The 8,720-nt window shown below is 37.5% G+C and overlaps 1 long non-coding RNA gene across 1 annotated transcript; it reads right to left on the bottom strand.

The window, feature by feature from the left end:
• Positions 1-3,344: 3,344 nt before the first annotated feature.
• On the bottom strand, positions 3,345-4,996 carry LOC127119127 (uncharacterized). Its single transcript, XR_007802649.1, has 2 exons — positions 4,602-4,996; positions 3,345-4,499 (listed from the first exon to the last, which is right to left on the bottom strand). It is a non-coding gene; the product is annotated as an uncharacterized LOC127119127 (long non-coding RNA).
• Positions 4,997-8,720: the final 3,724 nt, after the last annotated feature.

Raw genomic sequence — 8,720 nt, 5'->3', positions numbered from 1 at the left:
GGAAAACACCCAACCATCCACTCATAAGCATGAAGACATGAACCTAGACATCATTCATGAGAAGGGTTCCAACTTGGATAAAATCAACAAGTATGCCACTAGCTCTCAGAAATGGAAAAGAGGTCAAATCTTCACATAATGCCATGGTGAATGAGAGACTTACAATCTCACTTACAAAAATGCTATTGCTTTCGGGACAAATTTAGGTCTATGTTAAGCAATCGTAATTGGACTTATGTAGAAGTCACAACTATCTGAGATCGGGAAATACTAATATTGGTGTTAATGCATGCTAGAGACAAGGTATAAGGAACCAAGCTCCTAAAGTATACCAAAACAAAGGGATGAATCTATCTCAATCAAGCTCAGGATGATTCATCTGACCCAAGGTCATTGATGAATCAACTAGCATTTGATTCATTAAGAAGTCATTGGTCATGAAGGGAGTGGGGAAGAAAAGAGATGAATATGAAGAGATGAAGTGAAAGAGAATCCCAAATTGATCAAGGAATGAACCTCATTTGATCAATAATATTCATTCATCTTGAGGAATGAAGTTTACACTTCATCAACCCCCTAAATCCAATAGTATTGATCAAATTGAAGTCCAATTCAACCAAGATCAAGGCCAAACAGAAGATGAGTCAACACAAAGTCAATCAAATGGCTCAACAAAATATTAAAACAATTAAACAATTTAAATTCTATTTTTAAATGAAGAAAAATAATTTTTAAAAGGGGAAAAAACCTCAAGTCCCTTCAAATCACCAAACAAATGGCCAAGAGATTTATCATAGGTCAAACAAGGTCAAAGGACCTTAGACTATTTTTTTTTGGAATTTGTGGAAAGTCAGAAGTATTTAAAATCAATTAAAAACAAGTCAAAAATCATTAAATTCTCTAAAAATATCAAACTTATTCCAAAATATAATGTTAATTCAGAAAATGGAAGGGGAATTTTTTTGAAATTATTTGGTGAAAGTACTATATTTTTTTGATTAAACTTGAATTTATAATGAATTTAATAAGGAAATGGTATTAAAAATATTAATTCAAAAAAAAACAAGGACCATCAGATCTCCCTCATTAATTGAGGTGGCAGATCTGATGGCCACGCGCATCAGGTCTACTATACATCCCAGTCAACGCGTGTGTATGGATGGTAATAAAAACCAAAGGCCAAGATTAGAACATGGACCAAGGATCAGATGGCCTGGATTGAGCCAGCTCATCACCGGGGCCCTAGCCTCGGTCATCTTCTTCGGTTACCCTTGTCGGACCGGTCCATCAAAAATGTCACCAAAATTTATGGATCATACATCAAATTGAAGAGAAAAATGATAGGATCTCGAATCTAACCTCCAATTTCTCCAACTCTCACTATATAAAAAGATATGTGGAGTTGAAAAATAAGGTTCCATAACTGAGTTGCTTAGATTCAACCTCAAAGCAACTCAATCTTATTGCCTACATTGGTAGGACTTCATCCAACCAAAAATCAATAAAAAAGGTGGAGAAATGAGAGAGAATCGAAGAGCTAAAGTTTGAGAAATTCCACCTTCGGGTTGCAGTGATGAGGCTTGATCTCGATTCTAATCCACTTGGCCTTGCTTCCTCTTGCTTGCAGGAGAGGTTTGAGATGAAATAGGGTGTGAACCCTTGGAGTTTTAGTTCACAAACAAAATTTGGACTAAAACTCGATTTCAAAGAAATATTTAAGGTGTTCTTTCAACGGAGGTTATGGAGGTACTGGGAAGAGCTTGGGCAAGGTTATTCCTCATTTCTGATGCAATGGCAATGTATTTATAGGGTATACAATTCATTTCCACACCATTCAAATTTTCAACCAAAAATAACAAGTTGCGTACATGGGTGCATGGGCATGTGATTAGGCCCAAGTAATGATGTAATCCAATCCAAATTCATGCACAATTGATACTGAAGTCATAACATGGAAGCGTGCAAAGGAGATTAACATTTGAGTGCAAAAGTTGCCAAATTGGGCCATGCAAAGGAACCATACGCAAGTCCCTCAATTTTGATCCAAATGCAATGATATTTGACTCTTTGGAAAGCTACAATTAAGGGGAACAACTTTGATGTTGGGAATTTTTCTATTTGAAGCTTGGATCATGGTGAATTATTGCCTTGAAGTTGGAGGAATCAAACATACTTGAAAACTTTCTAAGTTAAAAGTCAAATGACCCCTTTTTCCACCTTGAATAACTTTTGCTATGAGCTTCAAATGATTTTGGTTCATTCTTCAAAGTTGTATCACTTTCAATTATATTCAATTTAGTCACAAGTTTGACACAATTTGGAGCTTTCATGATAGAGCTATGGATTTTAGAAGTTGAGGAAAATTGCTTGTTCAATGATGATGACCCAAATGGACCTATAATATTTCCTCTTGATACATGCTTTTGCAAGTGAAATTTGAGCTTTCTCAAAGAAGAAAAGTTGTAGAAGACATACTTAAGTTGATCTTGAAACTTGGATGACCTTCATATCATAAAAATTGAGGAAGTTAAGGTTCTTGGAAGTTGACCTTCTATCTAAGGCACATACAAAATGACCTATAATCTTTCACCATAAAAATTGGCTTTCCCAGAATAATTAGATCTTGATGTCAACATGAAAGTTGTTTGGAATGTCATAAAAGTTGCGTTTCTCTTGGATTGATTTTCATATGACAAAAATTGTAGGAGATAAGAGTCTCGGGAACCCTAGATTTTACCAGTTGACTTCTCTGGTCAACCTCCTTGAACCAACTTGCAAACTTGAAGTTCCTTTGCTCTTTGGGGCTCATGGAGAATCATGTATGCTTAAGATGATGTCAAATGGAGTATCCCTTTATGTATTTTACCAATTGTTGAATAAACTTGTTGAGGAAGGCACACAAGATACTCAGATGAATTAGGGCTTCCTTGACAAACAATCTTCAAACTCTTGATTAATCCTTGATAAAAAAATACAAATAAAGAACATGGGGATCCATATATATGATTTGAACCATTATGGACCTTTTCTAACTTGATCCTTTGCATTGAGGGTCTCAAACCCTAATTGTGAGCTTGGTGAGGCACATGTGGATGCACACACTACCTACAAAAGAAATAAAACTACACTAGACATATTTTTGGATTTTGGTTAGTAAACAAATAAAAAATAAATTATGATACAATCACAAATGCTTGGTGATCTCTCCCAATACAATCCAATGAATGATAGGTGAGGAGTATACCAAGGTGTGATCCCAATTTTAATGCCAAGTTAATGAGATGACATGAGGGATCTTAGGGGTAAAAATTGGGATCTTACACACACCTATTAGTATTCACTAATACAAACACCAAAACATTTCAAGCATATCACATTTCCACATCTAAATAGCATTACAAGTCCAACACTTCCATATTACATTAGCATCACAACAATAGTTTCACAAGCCACATTGCATACATAACAATACAATATACACAGGAAGCCAATCCTAATCAAATTGAACCAAAAAAAAAACTTAGCCTAGCCAACTTCACAAAAACTGAATCGAAAACAAGAACAAAGACCCTCCCCGATTGATATGGCAGAACCCCCTGCAAAACTCAGTTCAGAACCATTCTTAACACCATTTAAATCTCCTCCTCAACTCCAATTCCAAAACTCAATGAACTGAGCAAAAAAAAGGATTTTACTTTTGAATCCCACAGAGAAAGCACTGACATATATGCAGTCAGCTCCTTAAGTTTCCATCATGTACATCACACTTTTGCAACTGCTGGATCTGATGGTGCCTTTAATTTCTAGGATAAAGACAGTAAACAGAAACTCAAGGCTATGCAAAGGTGTGGTCAGCCCATACCTTGCGGTGCATTCAATAATGATGGCTCCATATATGCTTATGCGGTTTGTTATGATTGTAGCAAAGGTGCAGAAAATCACAATCCAACTACTGCAAAGAACTGCATTTATTTGCACTTACCACAGGACTTTGAGGTTAAAGGAAAGCCACGAGCTGGATCAACGGGTAGGAGGTGAAGTTTGAGTCTAAAGGTTGGGTGTTTTGTTGCGTCCATAACAAGGATTTGAAACTAGAAGCAATAGATCAGTGTTTAATGTTTTGGTGCAAGTCTAACAACATAACTGAATCCTAACAACCTCACAACCTTCGCCAACTGTACAACAAACTCAACAGAATGAACTTTCCATTCATAACAACCTTCAACTAACTCTCAACCAACAATTAACAATTTCATCTCCACTTCCAACTTCAAACTTCTTCACTCTCCATTCACTTCCCTCAATTTCTAACCTCCTTCTAACAACTCCTTTCAACACCCTGCTAACAACTTCCAGAACTTCAAAACTCCAACCTACAGAACCCTCCACCACCATAGAATGAACCTGTTAACTGATAACTAGACAATCCCTAACCACCCCCATAACAGGATCAACAACCACACCTCCATTTTTAAACTCTCTTAAAACAACACGACCAACTAATAGGAAATGCAAAAGAGAAGAAGAAACATCAAGAGAGAATCGCAGAAAACAAGAGAAAAAGAGGAAAGATTGGTGGAAAGAACGAATATAAGAATTACCCAGTACGTTCTTCTACCTTCAATCATCTTCATGTTGTGCACAAGAATTGTGTTTCCATTCTGAAGACGTCGTTTTGAGTTGGTCACGATTCAGACTCGACTCTTCGACGAGGCTCAGATTCACACATTCATGATATCGCACGGGAGCGTTTCTTCTTGGCCGCGGCAAATCCACGATCGCATATGGCGATGTAGAAAGTTCTTCCTTTCGATTCTGCCCGACGATTTTGTCTCCCTCGGCTTGCAATCAAGGTGATATCGTTTCTTTTTACGGTGAGGAATACAGTGTCGTCGCATTGCAATGTTGAGAAAGGGTCACGAAGAAGATATGGTCAAGGTGGACCGAACCTAGCCTTGATTTCCTTTTAGAGATTTGGGCCTTCGGCCCAAGTAGTTTTCCTGACTCCACCTTCCATCCAGTTATCACCCAATGAAATGTTCATTTAATCTAAATTAATCTTTAGATTAATTCTTAATTAATGTATTTTAATTTGTTTTTAATCATGATATTGACTGTTAATCTTGATAGAGATATTAGGATTAATTCTTGTTTTTTTTGTTAATTATAAACTAACATAATTTTCATCATTAGTTAGGTAGATTAATCTTTTGATTAATTAGGTTTAGTTAGGCATTAATGTGATCTAGTTTGATTAGGTAATTATGTTAGTCGTGTTGATTTTGATCATGATTTTTTTAGAATTTATTCCATTATTAATCTTTCCATGATTACAATATTAGCCATTAGATTTTGATAATTCTTTTATGGACTTTGTTGTGATTAATATGGTTAATGGTTGATTATACCATGATTAGACATTAGGTTAAATGTTAACCATTAGGTTTGTTGATTCATTTTGTGTGAGTTTACTGTTTTTTCCCTAGGTTAGAAATAGATTGAATTGCATGCTCCCTTAGGAACAACCTTTGAATATAATTCTAACATTTAGATTAGGATTAGGCATAATTTTCAAATTAATTCCAACCCTCGATTCAAGTTGATCAAAAGTAATTTTGATCAACTAAATCCTTTGATCTTGTATAATCCCACAATCTAATTTAAGTGATCAAAAGACCCTTGATTACTTGATAAGACTCTTTCTGTACGCTGTGGAGCTCGAAGTCTCAAGTAAGACTCTTGATTAAGGCGTCCCCAGTTATATCAAGCAGTGGATCATACAAGATACATCAAATGTGGTTTTTCAAGAGCTTGTTAATCAAATTTAGAATTGTAGGATCAAAATACTTGAGGTTTATGGAGACTCAACTCTCTTCGTCAGCCAAGTACGCGGAGACTATGGAACTCGTGATCACAAGTTGATTCCTTACTAGGAACACGTCATGAAATTGATTCCCTACTTTTATTAAATCTCTTTTCATCATATCCCGAGGGAGGAAAATCAATTAGAAGACGTTTTTGCTACCTTAGCATTCATGTTCAAGGTCAAGTGGAAGAACGAATCTCCTTTTATCCATATTGAGCACCTGGATGAGCCTACGTACTGCTTGGCTACCGAGGAAGAGTGAGATGGAAAACCTTGGTACCACGATATCAAGAAGTGCCTTGAAAAATAGGTGTACCCTGACAATGCGTCTATCACAGACAAGAAGGCTTTGAGAAATCTCTCATACAAGTTCTTCTTAAGTGGAGATGTATTGTACAAGCGGAGTTAGAATTCAGTCCTGCTCAGATGCGTGGATAGGAATGAAGTAGAGAAAATTATAACCGATGTGCATGAAGGTCCTTTGGAACACACTCTAGCGGGCATTCAATGGCTAAAAAGTTCCTTAGGGCATGATATTACTGGCTGACTATGGAAATAGACTGTTTCCGTCACGTGCAGACTTGTCACAAGTGTCAAATCTATGCTGATAAGATACATGTGCCTCCAGTACCCCCTCAACGTCATTTCATATCCATGGCCCTTTTCTATGTGGGGCATTGACATAATCGGTCGTATTGAACCAATCGCTTCAAATGGGCATAGGTTCATCCTGGTGCTATCGACTATTTTACGAAATGGGTAGAAGTTGTGTCATACGCAAATGTCACCAAATAAGTGGTGGCTCACTTTTTGAAATGAGATATCATCTGTCGTTATGGGATTCCTAACAAAATCATTACCGACAATGGTTCAAATCTTAATAACAAGATGATGAAATAATTATGTAAGAGTTTCAAGATTGAACATCACAATTCTTCACCCTACCATCCAAAGATGAATAGTGCAATGGAAGCAGCCAACAAGAACATAAAGAAGATTGTTCAGAAAATGGTGAAGACATACAAGGACTGGCACAAGATGCTAACATTTGCCTTGTATGACTGTCATACTTCGATACGAACATCGACTGGGGAAACCTCTTTCTCTCTGGTGTATGGTATGGAAGCAGTGCTCCAAATCAAAGTAGAGATCCCCTCTCTGAGAGTTCTGACAGACGTCAAATTGGATGAAGCGGAATGGATTCAAGCCAGACTTGACCAGTTGAACCTCATCGAAGAAAAGCGCATGAAAACTCTGCGCCATGGCCAACTTTATTGGAAGCGGTTGAAAAGGTCCTTTGACAAGAGAGTGCATCCTCAGAATCTCCAAGTCGGGGACCTGGTACTTAAGAAGATCCTGCCAATCCACACAAATCCTCGGGGAAAGTGGACTTCCAATTATGAAGGCCCATACGTTGTAAGAAAGGTTTTCTCAAGAGGAGCCATGATCCTCTCAACTATGCACCGTGATGATCTTGCATCGCTTGTGAACGCAGATGCAATCAGAAAATATTACGCCTAATATTTTGCTCGCTAAGTTGACACCCAAAAGGGCAACTTAGGCAAAAATGGGCATCCCAGTGGACCGCAAAAAGAAAAGGTCTAGGAAAAAATTAGGGATATAAACCAAAAGAATTGAAAACCCTCTAAGTTGACACCCCTAAGGGGCAACTTAGACCAAAAAAGGGTATCCCGCTAGACTGAAAACCCGAAAGGGTGGTATAGGAAAAAGTTAGGGATTTACAGGCAAATATTGCATACTGTCAAGGATCTGTGAATCCATCTTTCCAAGTAGTGGAAACCCGAACGTAGGGATCGATCCAATCACTCTTAACTGGAGCAACGTACAAGGATCCAGAAGACATAATGGCTATAGCAGAATTGGACCTCAATGGAAATCCGAGACTTTCACATTTCCAATTTATTTTATGTTTTAGTTTTTCGCAATTACCTCATTTAGGGATTTCTTCCTATTGTAATCGGCCATTTACGGGACCATCTTCAATCAATAAAAGTTTCATTCAGAATTTTCTCATTTTTATTTTTACGCTTCTTTGCAAAATGTAACCGTTATTTCTATATGAACAATACATTGAAAATTTCGGGGATAACAATAAAAGCACTGAAATGAAAACCCGATTTTACATTGATCGCAAAATGTCTAAGGGTGTAACCACATTACCCAATTTTTTGCATACAGCATGCAAATACATAAGATCGCGAAGGTCTTTGGACCTAAAAGATTATGTGAGTCGTCATTCTCCATGGTAATTCCTCTCCATGTATCTTCTCATATCCAACCTGGGGCATCAAAAGGTCCATACTAGATTCCTCCTCTAGCAATGTCGAGAAAGTAGAATGTCGGGAAGTCATGCAAGACACATCCCACATCCTGTGAAACATAAGCCTTGTAGCCCAAGCAAATATCCCTCGGTGTATGGCACACCGTACCCAAACCTGAGGCATATGTAGATCCTCATATCATTGCATAAACTCGTCATGCATAATTCGCATTGAATCGTTCATGCAAATCATCAGGTATATCGCGAGCATAACAAGCAGAGACAAACTCTAAAGCTCTTTTGGCATTATTCAACAACCAATTTCCATAGGAACCCTCCTTGATTCCAATCATGTGGATAAACCCTTTTCCTGCATTCCATCAGAGTTCAGTTCAAGTCGGGAGAATCGTTTGTAAGTCCAGTTTCGTTCTGTTGACAACCTTCATTATGAATCCATAAAGCCTAAGTCTTTGTATTTAGCCATTCTATCCATCAATCCCAAGTATTTGTATTTGGACCTGCTATCCACAAAGCCCGAGTCTTTGTATTTGGCCCTTCTACCCATCAAGCCCA

Source organism: Lathyrus oleraceus, chromosome 2, assembly GCF_024323335.1.
Source record: "Lathyrus oleraceus cultivar Zhongwan6 chromosome 2, CAAS_Psat_ZW6_1.0, whole genome shotgun sequence".
NCBI classification, from domain to species: Eukaryota; Viridiplantae; Streptophyta; class Magnoliopsida; order Fabales; family Fabaceae; genus Lathyrus; species Lathyrus oleraceus.
This window is presented reverse-complemented; position numbering and strand designations above follow the sequence as displayed.